At 47.3% G+C, this 18,752-nt stretch overlaps 1 protein-coding gene across 1 annotated transcript in view; it reads right to left on the bottom strand.

The window, feature by feature from the left end:
* DNAJB6 (DnaJ heat shock protein family (Hsp40) member B6) overlaps positions 1-13,255 on the bottom strand; it is a 99,222-nt gene extending 85,967 nt beyond the window's left edge. The window contains exon 1 of the mRNA XM_066585226.1: positions 13,140-13,255. The gene's annotated coding sequence lies outside the window, so the exon portion shown is untranslated. The remainder of the gene's footprint in view (positions 1-13,139) is intronic.
* Between the last annotated feature and the right edge of the window lie 5,497 nt (positions 13,256-18,752).

The raw sequence follows: 18,752 nt of genomic DNA, 5'->3' as shown, positions 1-18,752 counted from the left end.
TAAGAGGCATTTTGTAGCTATATTTCAGTACTAGCCACATGTGAGATAGCAGTTGGCAGCACAATTGTTTAGCTGACAGTCTCTGACTCCCCCATTAACATGCCTGGTCTGTTCCAACGCTGGGGTACAAACCTATCTAATCACTGCTCTCCCAGACCGGAGAGACGTCAGCTTTCAGCTGTTTGTAGATCCCTTATAACATTTCCCTGTGGAGGAACGAAGTATATGCTGCCAATGAAAGAGCGCAGTATTTTAGTTCTCCCCCCAGAAACTCATTACTTCCTATGGAAACACTGACAGTTTCTCACCAAGAGGCTCCAGCCAGATGGCGACTAAACTGGTTGCAGTTGCGATAGTTTTACCTGCAGTCGTGTTTATGGCCGCAGCTAATAATGCTCATTAATGGTCTATAACAACCAATCTTACATATGATTAGTTACTAAGGACAACTTTTTAACTTTTACTTTGCACCAGTTAAACTAAACTTCTTTCTTTGTCTGGTTTTATAGGGTTCATCCAGTTCTTTAAAACTGATGGCCTATTAGATCGTCGGGGCGCCGACTATTGACACGTCAGCAAGATCAGCTGTTCGAAGGGGCCACAGCGCTATTTACCAGGCACTGCTCAATACTTTTTGTAGTTTACCACAGATGTGACACACCAGAAGCTAGGGATTGGCCGAGCTGAGGCAACGCCCCAGTCACACACCAAGCTGCTGATTGGTTACATTGCAGGCTCCTGTTTTCTGCTACTGCCATGCTGGGCTGTCTCCGCAAGCACATGATGGCACTCAGGCTCCTGCTGTCTAGCGCTATCCCTTCTCCAGTGATGGCCAGCCCAACACCCTCTGAGTTGTTACTTGCCAGGTCATGCATGCTCCTGCTCTCCTGTGCTGTCCCGTCCCCTCAGCGCTTTACTTTGGCGCCTCGTCCTCTGCTGCTGGCCCCCTCTACCTGTCTCCACCGGGAAGATCGCACTCACAGCACCTGGTGCGCTCAGCCGTTTTCAAGTGTCAGGAGGATAGTGCTGCTGGCGCGCTCTGCCGTCTTCAGCCGTGTGGAGGATAGCCAATAGTCAGCTGAGAGCGTGACCTGGGCATTAACTCTAGCTGAGCCCGGTCAACCTCTAGCTTCCGGTGGAGACATATTGCACTAATACTGACAGCCACTACTAAAAAGGTCCAGAACGTCAGTCCCAAATAAAATATTGGTGGCCTAGTCTAAGGCTAGGCCATCAATTTTAACCCCTTACACACACGGCCTATTTTGGACCCAATGATTTCTTCAGAATTTTCATCTCCACTTTTCAAAAGTGGAGATGGTTTTTGCAGGGCAAGCTGTAGTTTCTATTTTGGGTTTATATAATGTATTGCATGACCTAGAATTGATGTTTTTCTTCTGCCTGAACCCCTTTAAATACTCATCTGATCCAGTCCATTGAATCCACTGAAAGACTCCATACCTGATGACCGGTGGTTCAAGCATTAGGACCCCAATCGATCCTCAGAAAGGGGATCTCAAATTTCTCTGCATGAAAGGAGCAGCGGTTGTACATGATCACCGCTGCTCCAGTCATTTCATTGACTGTGCAGGAGATAGCCGAGTTCAAGCCCTCTGCAATATCCAGAGCTCCCATAGAAATGAATAAAGCAACAGCAGAAATGCACGACCACTGCTCCATTCATACAAAGACCTCTGATCGCCAGTCTCAGGATCTGTGAGGCTCCTAGTGGTCAGAAAGTTACCCCCTATGCTGTAGATAGCGATAACTGTCATTCTTGGTGCAACCCCTTCAAAGTTCTCCCGATTCTCGCTCTGAGGCTGACTTCCTGCAGGATACTTGTTGATGGTACAATTATAAAACAGACTGTAATTACGTATGCTATGCTAAGCATTTCAGCAATGATATACATTAATTACAGCAGTAATAGCTTCACGTGTGCCTAAGATAATGCTGCAGTGGTGAAGGCAATTACGTGGGAACCGAACCAGCGGACAGAGACTGGAATCCCAAAACTGGTCAGCAACAAACATCCACCAACGCAGTAAAGACAGCTAAAAATACCAGAACAATGCAGGACTAATGCTATTCCGAAACCGGCTATAAACTCCTTACCGGTGATAACAACAAGAACCATCTGCTTGTCCCTTGCTGCTCCCTGTGCCAACTTGTATGCTGGAAAGCAGCTGACTGCACCCTCCAACCACCACGTGGTGCAATGAAACAACAGATCCCGTTGTGTAAGCCACACACAAAATACAGTAGTCTGGGGACCAGAGACAGAAGGGGAACGCAGTCACCGGCAACACAGATATTCAAAGCCACTGAAGTCAATAGGAGCAGCGCCTGCCAAAGCAACCCAGGCCGCTGCACCGTGGTCAGCATCATCTGCCTTGTGCGCCGTCCATAGTGACAGCGGCACCAGGATTCAACTGATTGGCAGCGCTCCACAAATTATCTATTGACCTGTCCTGAGGATAGAGCACAAATCACAAAAGTCCTGGACACCCCCTTAAACTTCAACTTTGTTATTTTAGAGCAATGTTTCCAAACTTCAGCCCTCAAAGCACCCCAACAGGTCATGTTCTCAGGATATCCTATAGTGAGAACACCTGTGATAATGTCTGAGAAATTTACAAGAATTACCATATATACTCGAGTATAAGCCGAGTTTTTCAGCACAAAAAAAAATGTACTGAAAAAGCCTCCCTCGGCTTATACTCGAGTGAGGTGTTTAAAAGAAAAAAAAAACAAAAACGCAATACTCACCTCTCAGCCGGCGTCGCTTTCCCCGGCGCGATGCTGTCCACGGCAGTGCGGCAAGCTGCTTCATTCTTCTCCCCACTGTCATCTCCCTGGCTTGTTCAATTCCCTCGCCCTTCAGCGCTGTGATTGGATCAAGCGCCGGCCAATCACAGCCAGCGCTCGATAAACCAATCACAGCCATTCAGTGACATCACTGAATGGCTGTGATTGGTTTATCGAGCGTCGGCTGCGATTGGCCGGCGCTAGATTAAATCCCAGCACTGGCTCCTTTTTCTGCCGCACAGTAGCGGAGTAGTGGGAGGTCTTCTCCTTCTGCTGCTGGGATTCCCCATCCCCCGGTGAGACCTTCTGCCAGTCCTCCTCCCACCGGACAGTCTGCCAGGCCCGAGAAGACAATGGTGAGTGGCTCTGCAGCCCCAGAGCTCCTACTGCGCCCGAAGGAGGGAGGACACACGGATGGGCGGGCGGGCGGACACACACACATAAGTGTTACCAGTTTTTTGTGGTAAAACTTATTGACTCGGCTTATATTCAAGTATATATACGGTACATCACCTGTGCAATACTGAGCAAATCCTGGAAACATGACCTGTTGGGGTGCCTTGAGGACCGGAGTTGGGAAAACACTTTCAGAATTTGCCAAAACCAGTCCTATTATTTAGGGTTAACTCTAACAGGGCTCGTTATATACGGATGCTGGACATTGTGTAGAATAACTAGGCATTCTATGAAAGCCCTAGACAACATACATAATGTCAGAATGAAATAACGCCTGATCTTCCTAGACAGCGCCTGCATTTCATCTGCAAGGCCAAGATCAGATCTGTGTCAGGGTCTCCAGTGCAGATCAGACACAAAATCCCACTGTAAGAGCGGCATGCTGCGCTATTCCTTCCAAGAAGATGCTGGCTGATATGCAGGAAACTCAATGGACCCCGTTATAGACAAAGGGGTTGTGGCACAGTATCGGGGTCTGAGAATCCTGCTATTCTCCTTGTTTGACTCTTAAAACAGAGCCAAGAAATAGAAAAGCAGAAATGTGAAAGGCTTAAAAAAGGCTTGCGAGTTATGTAAAGTGCATCTTAACAAGTCCCCGTGGTGTAAAGCTAAGCAGCTGATACCTCTCCTCGCTCTCCAGGTCTCCACTGTTTGTTTATTGGCTGCAGTCAGCTTGTGACATCCAGTAAACCTGCTGCAGCCAATGAGATCGCTCAGCACAGTAATTGGCTGCTGCAGCTTGTTTGGAGACTGCTCAAGCCTGACATCAGCAGGGAGACCCCGGAATTGACTGCGAAGCGCGAGCAGGAAGAGGAGAATACCAACAGCTTTGTTATTTTACACAATGGGGGACCCGTTGAGGTGCACTTTACATAGGGCCTTATTGAAATGGGCGTATCTGCGCTCCGTATTTCGCTAAATATACACACAAAATACAGAGAGCTGGAACCCCATTGATTTACATTGTGGTGTTCAGATTTATGTTTCACATGCATGGGGAGAGAGAAAAAAAAAAAAAAAAAAGACAGATTTTCCTATTTCGGTCTATATAACAAATCGAATTGGCACATTAAATTAGTTGTGATTGCATAAATACACATGATACATGAGATTTCCCTGCACTTTTACGCATGAAGTTAATGGAGTCTTCTTGCTGTTTTTTTGGCATGTGTAAAAACTGCAGAGAATACACAAGCTTAAAAATTTTTTTTAAAAAAGCAATACGCTTTTAATTTAAAAAAAACAAAAAAGAAACCAGTTGGGTGGGGTTTGTCACCCATGACTGGCTGAGGGGGAGGGGGGGGGTCACATGCACATGTGTACATCAATGACCATTTAGCGCTTCTTCCAAGGCTGCAGCGCTAGACGGGGAACCACCAGGATAGAAGAGTACTCAATTTTTCATTTTAAGCCTGTATACATTTTTTTCTCATTTCGCAGAAAAACCCTTAACACCACAGGACGAAAATTTACATCCTGTGGATGGCGTGGGCTCAGATCCCCGCTCTTAACCCCTTAACGACCGCCCCATCGGGAAACTACGTCCTCAGAAAGTGGGCCTTAATCCTAGAGGACGTAGTTTTATGCATCCTCTTTGGATTGATGCCCACTGGCCTGAGGACGTGACAGCTCCATGCTGTCGGTGCCCGCAGGTAGCCGACACCATGGAGCTGTCATCCCAGGATGCGGGCAGTCCCCCCCGGCATTGCGATCGGCGCTATAAAATGAATAGCGCCGATCGCAAAAAAGTAAATAAAACAGTGAAAAAAAGTAGTAATTCAGCTGCTATGATGGATCGGATCCATCACGGCAGCTGAAAATACTCACACGGCTTGTCGGCGGTGTCCCCCGGAGATCTGGTCCTCCCGGACCCGCCGGCGGCCTTCTGCGCATGCGCGCCTGACGATGACGTCACGCGCACGCGCAGAAGCCCGGGTGTCCCCGGCAAATTTAAAATCTCCTGGCTCCCGGCTCCTGAAGGTAGCCGGGAACCAGGAGGTGTTACCGGGGACCACTGTGAGCGGTCCCCGGGCCCGCGATCACCGCTATCCATTGCGATAGCGGTGATCGCGAAAAAGTTTAAAAAGTAAAACAAAAGTAAAGTTTCACCTCCCCTCATGGATCGGATCCATGAGGGGAGGTGAAGATACTCACCCCCGGTCCTCTGCGATGTCCCGATGTCCCGGGACCCGAAATCCCCGTCTGCGCATGCGCGCCCGATGATTGACATCGGGCGCGTGCACAGAGGGGCTCGAGCCCCGGGAAATTCAAAATTGCTCTGCTCCTGGCTGCCAGGTGTAGCCAAGAGCAGAGGGATGTCACCAGGGACATGATCACTGTCATCCAATGGATGACAGTGATCATGTAAAGTAAAAAAAAAGTGCAAAAAGTAAAAAAATAAAAATAAAAAAAGGGGTAAAAGGTAAAAAAAAAAAAAGTGCAAAAAGTAAAAAAAAAAGTTTTAAAAAGTAAAAAAAACCTTGCGTTTCATCTCCCCCCACGGATCATATCCGTGAGGGAGGATGAAATGACGTACCTAAGGCCTGCGGATTTATCCGCGGACCTCAACCCAGCTTCTGCGCACGCGCCCGTCACCAATGTGGCAGGCGCATGCGCAAAAGCTGTGGTTTAAAATCTCCCTGCTCCTGGCTACAAAACTTAGCCGAGAGCCTGGAGATTTCACGGGGGGCCGCGGTGAGCGGTTCCTGATCACGTGTTCGCCGTTATCCAAAGAATAATGGCGATCACGTAAAAGTTAAAAAAAGGTGAAGCTTCATCTCCCCTCACTGATGCGATCGGTGAGAGGAGATAAAAATTTTTACCGGAGGCCTCCGTATTTGCACCCCGATGCAATCTTCTTCCGTGAACTTTCCCGTATTCTGCGCATGCGACCGCTGGCAAAACACCGGACACATGCGCAGGAGTCGGGGCGCACAGGAAACTTAATATCTCCTTGCTCCCAGCGACCAACGGTCACCGAGAGCCTGGAGCAGTGACGGGTGGCCTCGTTGAGCGGTCCCCGGTCACGTGAAAAAATGGTAGCGATCTACCTTTGGCCGGTCTCACATGACCGGATAGGAATTACGGATTCCGCATGCGTCTGATCCGCGGTAATACGCAGATCAATCGCATTGGATTACACAATTCCGCTCACATTAGCAGGTCGGAATTGAGTAATCCACTCGCAGAAAAGAGAACGCAGCAGGTTCTATTTTACTGCGGATATCCGCAACATAGAGCCCATTGTGCTCCATGGTCGTGGATATACCCGCAGCCCATACGCCCGTATACCTTGTATACGGGCTGTGGGTACCCGTGTCATCGCTAAGCGACGGTGCGGGAAATACAAACAACAACAAAAAAAGTGTACTGCGCATGACCGCCTGTGTGAGTAGGCAGTTATGCGCAGTACATTACGCGGCCGTACGCAGGGTCACAGCCGGGCTCACAGATGGGATCTGCTGCGGGCCTCCGCAAGCGGATTCCACCTACGGCTGCGTGAGCCCGGCGTTATTCAGACCGCTACCTGTAATACGCAATTTACAAGAAGCCCCTGGAACGCTTGCCTTCCTGCAGTTCCAGGAGCAGCTTGTTGAGCGCCTTCTGTGTGAGACCGCCGCACCTCATCAAGCTTACGGAGACTCACAGAGCTCCACTTTTTACACCCCATCCCCGCCACTGAGGTCAAAAAATGACTCCCAAAAAGCATGAGAGGAGGGGGATACCCGGTTTTATTGCCCCATGTGCCCATTCCAACCAGCCTCCGTAATTACCCGTCTTTGGAAATACTACACAGTTCACATTATTACTTTTATCTAAGATTTGGGGAACGCCGAAAAGGGCGTGGAGGAGGGGGGGGGGGGATTTTAGGGAGTCAATTTTTATTCCGTACAAATGAGCAATGGGGCCTGGAATGTATTCAGTTATGCCCTGCAATCCAACTGGTGTTCCCTCCATTACAGGCCTTGCCATGTTTCCTATAAGTAGATTAGGGCCACAATGGGTATGTTTTTGAACACGGCACAAACGGGGGTATCCATTTGGGGTGAAGGTTTTCATTCCTATGTACACTGTACAAAAAAAAGTTTTTAAATTGACAAAATTGCCAAAAAAATGAAAAATTGTAATTTTTTTCTTCTGCTTTGCTGAAATTTATTCAAATACTGTGTGGTCAAAATACGCAGTACACCCCTAGATGAATTCATTAAGGGGTCTAGTTTTTAAAATGGGGATATTTGTGGGGGTCTTTATAGTTTTGGCCGCTCAATGACTCTATAAGTGGGCAATGGGGCCTGGAATTTATTCCGTTGTACCCTAAAATCCAACGGGTGCTCCTTCCATTATAGGCCTAGCCATGCGTCCTTTAAGTAGATTAGGGCCACAAGGGGTATGGTTCTGAACACGGGACAAACAGGGGTATCCATTTTGGGGTGAAAGTCTTCATCCCTATGTGTGCTGTACAAAAAAAAACCAGTTTTTAAATTGATACAACTGCCAAAAAAATGAAAATTGTAATTTTTTTCCTACTGCTTTGCTTACATTTATTCAAAAATTGTAGGGTAAAAATACACAGTACACCCCTAGATAAATTCGTTAGGGGGTCTAGTTTTCAAAATGGGATCATTTGTGGGGGTTCTCTGTCGTTTTGGCCGCTCAAGGGCGCTACAAGTGGGCAATGGGGCCTAAATCACCTTCATGCTAAATTTCTGTTCTGAAAGCCACCGACTACTCCTTTCATTTTGGGCCCCGTTGTGCATCCAGACAAAAGATTAGGGCCACAATGGGTATGTCTCTGAACACGGGACAAACAGGGGTATCCACTTTGGGGTGCAAGTCTTCATTCATGTGTGTGCTGTACCAAAAAAGCAGTTTTTAAAACGACAGAATTGCCAAAAAAACGAAAATCACAATTTTTTCCTTTTGCTTTGCTTCAATTCATTCAAAAACTGTGGGCTCAAAATGGGCAGTACACCCCTAGATAAATTCATTAAGGGGTCTAGTTTTCAAAATGGGGTCACTTGTGGGGGTTCTCTTTGGTTTTGGCCACTCAAGAGCTCTACAAAAGTGCTATGAGGCCTAAAACGCCTTCAAGCAAAATTTATGTTCTGAAAGACACCGACTACTCCTTTCATTTTGGCTCCCGTTGTGCATCCAGACATAAGTTGAGGGCCACAATGGGTATGTTTCTGAACACGGGAGAAACGGGGGTATCCATTTTGGTGTGTAAATCCTCATTTTCATGGGCTCTATAGGAAAAAAATATGTCTTTAAAATGACATATTTGCAAAAATATGAAATTTTATTTTTTGTCCCCTAAATTGAACTAATTCCTGAAAAGAACTGGTGGGGTCAAAATACTCATGACACCCCTCAGTGAATACACTAAGGGGTGTAGTTTTTAAAATGGGGTAATTTGTAAGTGTATCTATTATTCTGACACTTATGAGCCTCTGCAAACTTGGCTTGGTGCAGGAAAACAAAGTGCTCCTCAAAATGCTGAAAAGTAATGTTAAATTTGTACGTCCTCTAAATGGTTAAAAAAAACACAAAAGTTTTTCAAGTGTGCATTCAGAATAAAGTAAACAGATGGAAATACATATCCTATCAAAAATTTGTACAGTATGTTTGGACATATTTGAGATACCGTATATACCGGCGTATAAGGCGACGGGGCGTATAAGACGACCCCCCAACTGTCACCTTATACGCCGGTATTCAGTGGAGAAAAAAAAAAATTTTATTACTCACCTCCCCCGGCGTTCTGTCGCGCTCCGGCAGGATATCGCTCGCTCCTCGTCCCCGCCGCAGCATAGCTTTCTGAATGCGGGGCTTGAAATCCCCGCTTCCAGAAAGCTAATACACACGCCGGCAGCCATGACATCATTGAATGGCTGTGATTGGCTAAAGCACACGTGGCTTCAGCCAATCACACTATTCAATGACATCATTGAATGGGTGTGATTGCTAACACGTGCGCCTTCAGCCAATCACAGCCATTCAATGATGTCATTGAATAGTGTGATTGGCTGAAGCCACGTGTGCTTTAGCCAATCACAGCCATTCAATGCTGTCATGGCTGCCGGCGTGTGTATTAGCTTTCTGGAAGCGGGGATTTCAAGCCCCGCATTCAGAAAGCTATGCTGCGGCGGGGACGAGGAGCGAGCGACAGCCTGCCGGAGCGAGCGACATCCTGCCGGAGCGCGACAGAACGCCGTGGGAGGTGAGTAATAAAATTTTTTTTTTTTACACTTTTTTTTTTTGTATTACCGGCGCATAAGACGACCCCCGACTGCAGAGCAGATTTTTCGGGGTTCAAAAGTCGTCTTATACGCCGGTATATACGGTATTACGGTTCAAAATGTGAAAAAATGACAATTTTTTCAAAATTTTTCCAATATTGGTACTTTTAATAAATATACACAAATTATATCGGTCTCTTTTTACAATCTAAATGAAGTACAACATGTGGCGAAAAAACAATGTCAGAATCACTTGGATATGTAAAGCCTTTACGGAGTTATGCCACGTTGAACGACGCATGTCAGATTTCCAAAATTTGGCTCCGTCACTAAGGCGCAAACAGGCTTCGTCACTAAGGGGTTAATCCCTTACATGCCACGATCAATGTTCATTGCGGCATACAAAGGGTTTACAGATGAAGCATGCACAAAAAATGGCTATCGGCGCACGTTTACCAGTCTGCAGGGGGAAAAAAAACACAACTATTATCTATGCTGCACGACTAACGCAGAGTAAAAGCAGCACAAAAAAAGGCAGAATTGATGCGTTATCTCTCCATGCCTTCCAAATGTTTTCAATACAGGTCATACAATACAGTATATTTCCTGAAAGAGTGTAACAATAAAAACCACAGCTTGCCACGCAAAAAACAAGCCCTTGTATGACCATTTCAACGGAAAATTAATTCTATGGCTTTTGAAAAGTGGAGGTGAAAATCCCGCCAAAAAATCGTCACACCCTTAAGCCCAAAACGTAAATTTGTCACTAATCCTTATAATCATCTGAACAATGATGTTCTGGCCGCGGGAACCCCCACTGATCACGGGAATGTGTGTCGCATGTCCTCAAGTGAACGGCGCTATGGTGACTTTGCAGCGGGCCAATGACATCCCAGTGGGAGCACGCCTTATCCGTCAACCAACACAGAATGTAAGGGGTTAACAGCAGGGATTGGAGTTCTCACTGACAGCCAACTCTCGCTGCAGATCGCACGGGCTATAAATTTACGTCCAGTTGCCTTACTTATCTGGAATTCAGGACGTAAACTTGTGTCCTGTCATTAAGGGGTTAAGGTTTGGTCTACAACACAGCTGCTTCTGTCATGTACCCGATGTCAAGGAGTCAAGAGCAGCAGCCATCGTGTAACAGATTAGCGCTCGCCAATATGTCAACTTAAAAGGGTTCTCCAAATTATACATTTTTTGTTTGTTCACAGACTAGTAAATTGTACATTTTTCTAATATGAACGCACTGAGAATCCGGCTTCTACCAGTGCGCTAGACCTCGTCTGCACAGCAGAAAGGTCAGTCATGTGTAATGAATCAATGGGCTCACCGAAAGATTTAATATGGCGTCTGTCATGTGACCCCACTAAACATTATGTGACCCCGGCATTCAGTTAAGCCACAAGGTTATTATTGCAAGAACTTATTCATGAACCACATATTTACTTGTATAATATTACTGTCTCTAGGCGATGTTGTCAATAAAGCTAACAGGAAAAAAAAAAAAAAAACACACAAACCCAGAAGAGATGAGAACAAAGAGCTGTGTTTGCACAGACCCTGGCAGACATGCTGAGGAAATGCTGCTGCAGGTAGCGATACTGTACGAGTTCTGCACCTCAGTAGTCCTGGCTGGGGGGGGGGCATTCGATGTGCCTGGTGTGGTCACATGACTGACAACATGCTTATTGCATGGGATGCATTAGGGCTCTTTCACGCCACTGTTGGGCATTTCAGTTTTCCCGGTCTGCCTCCTAGAGCCCTTGCCGTCACAATGCAGAGACTGATGGTGCTGAATAGACCCCACTGACTTCAGCAGGGACTGTCCTGCTCAGCTGCGCCACCTCACCCCATCCACTGCATGAAGATTGACCGCTCACCCAACGCTGATGGTTAATAGAGCGCTGGTCGTACGTCTCATCGCTGGGGGTGCAGTAACCTCATCCCCCTCCTCACTATGGGGGACATGGTACCCCTGTCCTCTAAATCAGCGCGAGTCTCAGCAGGGAGACCCCCACGGATATGCAAGTTACAATTTTTAACTAAGGTACAACTCTTAAAGGGGTTGTCCAGCTAGTTTTTGAAAATTAAAGGGATTTTCCGGGCAACAACTGCACAACTCTTTTAAAGGGGTTGTGCTGAGATTACTAGTTATCGGCTACCCACGGGATACGGGTTAACGTGCTGATTGTTGGGGGGGACAGACACACGACTTTCATTGCCTCCATTCACAGCGTGGTACACACAGGATATACACATGTGTAATACACCCATGTGAACAAGCCCTTACTGTGAGGTTACTGCACCGCCTGCAGCAAGGAGACGATCAAGCGCTCTGCAGCGGCATATGCTCACATTTCCATAATCCCCAACTGAAATGAATGGAGTGCGCCATTCCCAGCGACCGATGGCGGAAAAAGAAGTGACCCCCCCAGTCACAGGCAGAACGGGACACAAGAACCCCTTTCTCCATATCGGCGAGGGGCCTCAACAGTGAGAATCCCACCAATTAGCAAGATTTACAGAGTGTTAAGGCAGCAGAAATGCAGTCGCTCATGACCTGAAGGTTGCAGGTTCAATCCCCACTTGGTGCAGGTAGCCGGCTCAAAGTTGACTCAGCTTTCCTTCCGAGGTCGGTAAAACGGAGGACCCGACTCGGTAGGGGAGGGGGGGGGGGGGGGGGGGGAATAAAGAAATGACCTGAAAGCGCTGCGGGATAAGTTGGCGCTATACAAATAAGATCTATGCCTTTTTATTCTCGATCTTGGTACATCCCCTTTAAGGCCGCTCTCACACTAGGGATTTTTCCAATGTTTAGCACGGCGTCAAACTCTGCAAACCGCCTCTGCTGATCTCGATGGGGGCACGGCAGCCGAGCGCGGCCCTCCTAGCCCCGTCTGCTCGATTTCTATGTGTTTTACCTTATCATCCATTAGAACGATGGAGTGCGTTAAAAAGCGCTAACGAACGCGTTCAAAATTGCCCCGTTTAAAAATTCTAGGTTTTTACAGATGCCTGTGAGGCCGGCCCGCGTCCCAGGAATCGCATGTAAATAAGTTTATATTAAAAAACTAAATCTGTTATAAATGCAAGAAAAAAAAAAAACGTCTTTCTTTAACAGTAGCGCCGGCACCGCAGACACATTTTTGCGCAGCAGCAGCCATTCGTACATAATGAAATAAATGGGCGCAGGTCACATTGATAACAAGGGATTCCCAGAGAATGAACCCCAGGAAGGATCAATCGGCTCCAACATGAAGGCAATATGGCTGAAACCCGGCGGCGGCGGCAGGGATTGTCCACAGCAGTCACGTGACCGGCGCTCACACAGCACGGGCAGAATAGAGGCCGGGAGTCCAGAGCCACAATGGCGGCGGCTGAGACTTGTAGTGCCTCACCGTCTGGTAGCAGCCAGCTGCGGACTACAACATAGCGCAGTGCAGCAGCCGGGACATGCGCAGTCCGGCAGTCACACATCCCCCCTCGTCTCTCCGGCCGCCCCCCCCCGTCTCTATAGCGGCTCCCTCACAAGGCCGTTACTATAACAACACAGCGCCGCTGCGGAGCGGCCATGTCCCCCTCATTACACCCCCAGCACCGTCCGCCTCATCTCCCGGCACAGCCTCTCACCTCCGCCCCTGAAAATCTCCTGACTCTCGGCCGCCGCTCTCCGCTGCCTCAGACGCAGTTAACAACCACGTACCGGAAGTGAGCGTTACTAACGCGAGCTCCGCGCAACGTCACTTCCGGCCTGGCTGTTGCCCCGGGCGACGGGAGTGGAAGTCTCTGGAAGGGTGGAAAGCGCGCGGTGATGTCTGAGGGGGCTGATAGACGTGCATATTGGGGGCCTGAGAAGCTGTAGTCGCGATATACTGTGAAGCAGGAGACTGTCGGGATATGACCTTGACATAATCCATGTATATATTAGAGTCAGTCAGAGAAGCAGCTGGGTGTAAGCCGCTATGGGGCTGTTAATGAGGACGAGGGTGTAGTCACAGGAGTGGATGGATATTTTTGCGCGTGCCTCTATGGTGCCTTTTTGCAGAGCGAACAATGCTGTTTTTGCAGCGCATTCGTGCGAACGACGCACCACGTAAAATGGCTAATTAGTACCAGATGGGGTTTTTTTTTTCCCCCAGCAGAATTTCGCTGCTTTCACGCGGCCAAGAAAATCGCGCACGAATATGAACCTCATTCTTTTGAAAAAATCGCGGCGGCATGTCCTATCTTTGGGCGTTCCATCGAACTCATCGCCCATTGTTTTTAATAGGGCCGTCAAAACCATCACAGGGCGTGCCAGGGAGGGCGAGGTTTCCCGTTAAAAAAACAAAACAAGGGTAACTACTTCCAGCCGAGGCGATATTGACACAAAAACGCCTCGCATCGGCGGGGAAATTGCACGTTGGTGATCGCGATATATTGGCCTTGGGCTATATCCACAGGGGGAGCCCCATATCTGCTCGTCACATGCATTTTTCATGTAGATGTGAGGCATTTTTTAATGCCAAAACGCCTCCCATCTGTGAAATTCCGCCCCTCACGCGGTTGAGAATTGCAAAGGCTTCCCATTGGTTTCAGTAGGAAACGTTGCGCAGCTTACGAGTGCCAGACGATGGCATTAACCCTTTCCAATCCACTGTCTGACGTCTAAAGACATTCTGATTGAAGGCTGTACAGCTCTGATGTCAGAAGACGTCCAGCAGGGTATTCTTACTGTACATTAGAAGCCGCTCTTGTCGGGGGGGCCTCTCCAGCATCTCCAATACTGCAGTACTGACTCTAGCCAGCAGATGGTGTCATTATATAATCACAGAAATAGAAAGCCCCCTAGGAAACCCTGAATCCAAAATTGGATTGCAAAGGGTTAAGGTCTTTTTTTTTTTTTTTTTTTTATAGCTCGCAGCATCGCTACACCCAAAAGAATAGAGTTTGTATTCGCACGAGTTTTGTGCTTGTATACATATAGCCTCACACGCATTTCTGTGCGTATTGTGCACCCTCTTCACTTCTATGGGGACCTTTGGTGCACAGAAAAGTAGAGCATACTGCAGGTTTTTCTGCACGACTGAAATGCGAAAGCAAAATATGGAAATGTGAACGAACCCCTTGAAATCTATGGGTTCTATTCTCTGCGTATTGCCCACAAATATGTCCGTGGGAAGGAGCCCTAAGGGTGTATTCACACGGGCTAGAATTCTGTGCGACTCGGGCGGAACTCACACAGGAAAATAACGCATTTAGTAACAGTAGGCTAGGCTGAAAAATGACAAATGTCCGTCCAGTTCAGCCTGTTTCTACCCCCCCCCCCCCCTTGTTGATCCAGAGGAAGGCAAAAAAAACAATGAGGCAGAAGACAATTTACCCCATTTGGGGGGGGGGGGGGGGGGGGAATGCCTTCCCGACTCCATAATAGCAGTCAGAGTAATAATTGGATCAACTTTTGAAAAGTTCCTACCTGACTCCAAGACCGGCAGTCGGAAGATCCCTGGATCGACTACCCTCCCTTCTGGTTATTTAATGTCTATATCCTGTAATATCATAGCGCTCTAGAAAGACATCTAGTCCCTCTTGAACTCCTCTATGGATTTTGCCATCACCGCGTCCTCCGGCAGAGAGTTCCACAGCCTCACTGCTCTTACAGTAAAGAACCCTTTTCTGTATTGGTGATGAAACCTGCTTTCTTCTAGACCTAGCGGATGCCCTCTTGTTACCGTCGCAGTCCTGGATATTAACAAATCCTGGGAGAGATCCTTGTATTGTCCCCTCATGTATTTATACATAGCTATTTGATCACCTCTTATTTTTTTTTCCAGGGTGAATAATCCCAGTTTTGGTGCCTCTCTGGGTATTCCAGTCCTCTCATTCCGTTTATTAGTTTAGTTGCCCTTCTTTGGACCCCCTCAAGAACTGCAACATCTTTCCTGAGCACCGATGACCAGAACTGAACACAGTATTCTATGTGGGGCCTGACAAGTGCCTTATATAGTGGGAGGATAATGTTCTCGTCCCTCGCCCCTATACCTCTTTAATGCACCCCAAGACTTTATTTGCCTTTGCAGCAGCTGACTGGCATTGGTTACTCCAGTTTAATCTACAGTCCACTAGTACCCCCAGGTCTTTTTCCATCTCACTTTTCCCTAGCAGTACCCCATTTAGTGTATGTTGGTGACATCCGTTTCTCCTGCCCATGTGCATAACCTTACATTTATCAATGTTGAGCTTCATTTGCCTTTTTTCTACCCAAGCCCCCAGTTTATCTAGGTCCATTTGCAGCCGTACATTGTTCTACGTTATATTAACCCTTTAGTGATGGCCCCATTGCCTCTTTACGTCCTCGCTTGCTGAGCTTTAATCCTCAGGGCCATAAAAAGACGCTCGCTCTGAGGATTAAAGCCCTGTGGGCTGCGGACGTGACAGCTGTCAACCTGGAGCTGTCATGGATGGCCTGGGAATCCGACCCCTGGTCACGTGATTGTTGCTACCCAACGGATACCGGCGATCACATTAAAGTAAATAGAAAGTTTAAAAAAAAGTTCAAGTTTCAGCGCCCCTCACAGATCGGATCTGTACTCCGCGATACCCACGGCATTCTGGTCTTCCAGGACCCGGCGTCTGCGCGTGCGCGCCAGACGTCATTATGTCACACGCAGAAGGCCGGGAGGCCCGGGAAATTTAAAAGCACCCTGCTCCCGGCTAGTATGTGCAGCTGAGAGCAGGGCAATGTTACCGGGGACCGCTGTATGCAGTGTCCGGTCCCATGATCGCTGTTATCGAATGGATATGGATCTCTTTTTCCAAGTCACTGATATAGTTCTCATGGCTCCTGTTTATAATTTTCGTGACTTCAGCTTTTGTAAGGTGGTGCTGGTTGCTGGTTTGGCCCAGCTGGGTTTGAGTGAATTGTTCTGTTCTGTCCGGTAACTCAATGAGTGATAGTGTAACTATAATTCCTAAATATCGGAACGACGTAGCGCAGGTCAAAGGAAAGCATCGGCACCGACAACTTGGACCAATGAATGGATGGTACAGAACAGCTCCCTACTGTCTCAATAACCTTAGGACGGGAGGTTGACTCCTCTGATATGGATAACACTGCCACAAGGGTTATTTGAAAAAAAGGAGCAGATTTGGGGATTTAATTACAAACTACCGGATTACAATTTCCCGTGACCGGATTTGAATCACAGATTTTGCGATTACCATCCGCGTGGACGATACGCTGGTAGTGAAAGGCATGAACTTTCACCTATTCACCCAGATGTGCGGGTAGAAATTGCAGATTCCGCAAGCAGAAGAAAAATTGCAACATGTTCCATTTTAGCACAGATTCTGCATGTATGGGTTCCATTCATCTGTATGGATACATGTGATCCACAATTAACATTGTGAATGGCCGCAGATTTGCTTGCTATTCGCTAGGAAACTAGATACAAAAGCCAGAATTCTGGGGGAAGGGGAGAGAGAGACAGAGACTACTATGGTTGCCTGAGCGCTGTTTGCCTACTTTCTGATGTAATTCCCTGCTTGTCATCTTTCTTCTGCACAGATGATACACTGTTCATATGCGTATATCCACAATTATTCTGCTAGTAAATTAGAGAAAGGGGGGGACTTGTTATTTGTATAGCGCCAACTTATTTCACAACGCTTTCAGGTAATTTATTGCTCATTTTACCGACCTCAGAAGGATGAGCCAGCTACCTGAACTGTGCAGGGATTGAACTCAACCTTCAGGTCATGAGCAAGAGCTTAACGCTCTGCGCCACATGAGGCTCGTGTGGATGAAGCAGGGAGGAAATCCCCGAAGCCCTGCTACACTCATTGTCCCTGAGAGAGGGCGCTGTGAGGTCCTTGAGAGACTGTAGCTCTAAAACGAATTGCCAAATCGTGTCTGAAAGCCAGGATCCTGACAGGGGATGACGCACCCTAGGATGACACCCTGCTTGGGTATGATGGACTTTGTGGCTAAGGTAGTAGCCAAGGATAGGTCATCAACAGTTTCAAACCCCTACCGATCTTCCGTCCGCCATCAGTGCAACCGAGCCGGACATCCGCATTGATAGTTAAAGCTAGAAGTGTATTAGAGAGGCTTGGCTCCCATTGTTCTCTTATAAAAACAATCTTCATTAATACATATAATTAAAATACCCTAAAGAAGACAACGTAAAATTATACGGCTGCTGCCTTGCGCTAAATGCGTTAGCTGCCAAATTATAATATATGTCTCCTATCCGTAGTCAAAAATAGCTTTATCAAAACACCGGAATGTCATCCCGGGTCAGAATAAACTCCCAATCTGCCACTAAAGCTACATTTACACGATGGGACGACTGGCTTCTAAACGACGGGTTCTTTACTGTTAAAGCAGTGAGACTGTGGAACGCTCTGCCTGAGGATGTGGTGATGGCAAAATCCATAGAGGAGTTTAAGAGGGACTGGATGTCTTTCTAGAGGGGAAGGATATTACAGGATGTAAATCTTAGTTTAATTGTTAATCTGAGTATACAGCAGGTAGAAACTATTAGGGGTTGATCCGGGGGAACAATCTGATCGCCATTAGGGAGTCGGGAAGGAATTTTCCCCCAAAAGGGCTAATTGGCTCCTGCCTCTTGGGGTTTTTTGCCTTCCTCTGGATCAACAACACAGGAGGATAAACAGGCTGGACTAGATGGACACTGTCTTCATTCGGCCTTATATACTATGTTACTATGACTGCGTCTCTCTCAGCACTTCGCGTTCTGTGTTAAGCGGGGAGCGTTTACACGCAGCGAGAAGTCAACAATCCAGTGGTCATTTATATGCTGGTTATAAGTCAGCGACAAATGAGTAGTAAACGATTTTTTGCATTTAGACGTAAGAATCATTGCGCATTTTCATTCGTCTGACCTAATTTTGCGCTATAATCGTCCTATGTAAATGACCCTTAAGTGATATCGGCCCACGCCGTAGACCATGGAATTCTAACCAACAACAATAAAACTGCGTTTGACGGGAGTCCGAAACTGAAATAGAATCTGCCATTCGCCCCATTCCATAGACGACGCCTGATTGGCTCATGTCTATGGGAGGGGCTAGTTTAGTTTAGGACTCCTGTCAAATATAGTTTAGGCTAGTGTCAAATGGGCGTAAACTTATTTGTGCGATGGGCGCTGAAGTTTTACGCACGCCTGTCGTATGTATTTGCGCACTCAAAAAAGACACGCAGCCATGCTCCCATTGATTGCAATGGGCAATTAAGATAAT

This window comes from Eleutherodactylus coqui, chromosome 12 (genome assembly GCF_035609145.1).
Source record: "Eleutherodactylus coqui strain aEleCoq1 chromosome 12, aEleCoq1.hap1, whole genome shotgun sequence".
NCBI lineage: Eukaryota > Metazoa > Chordata > Amphibia > Anura > Eleutherodactylidae > Eleutherodactylus > Eleutherodactylus coqui.
Note: the sequence above shows the minus strand (reverse complement) of the source record. Positions and strands in the feature narration are given on the sequence as shown.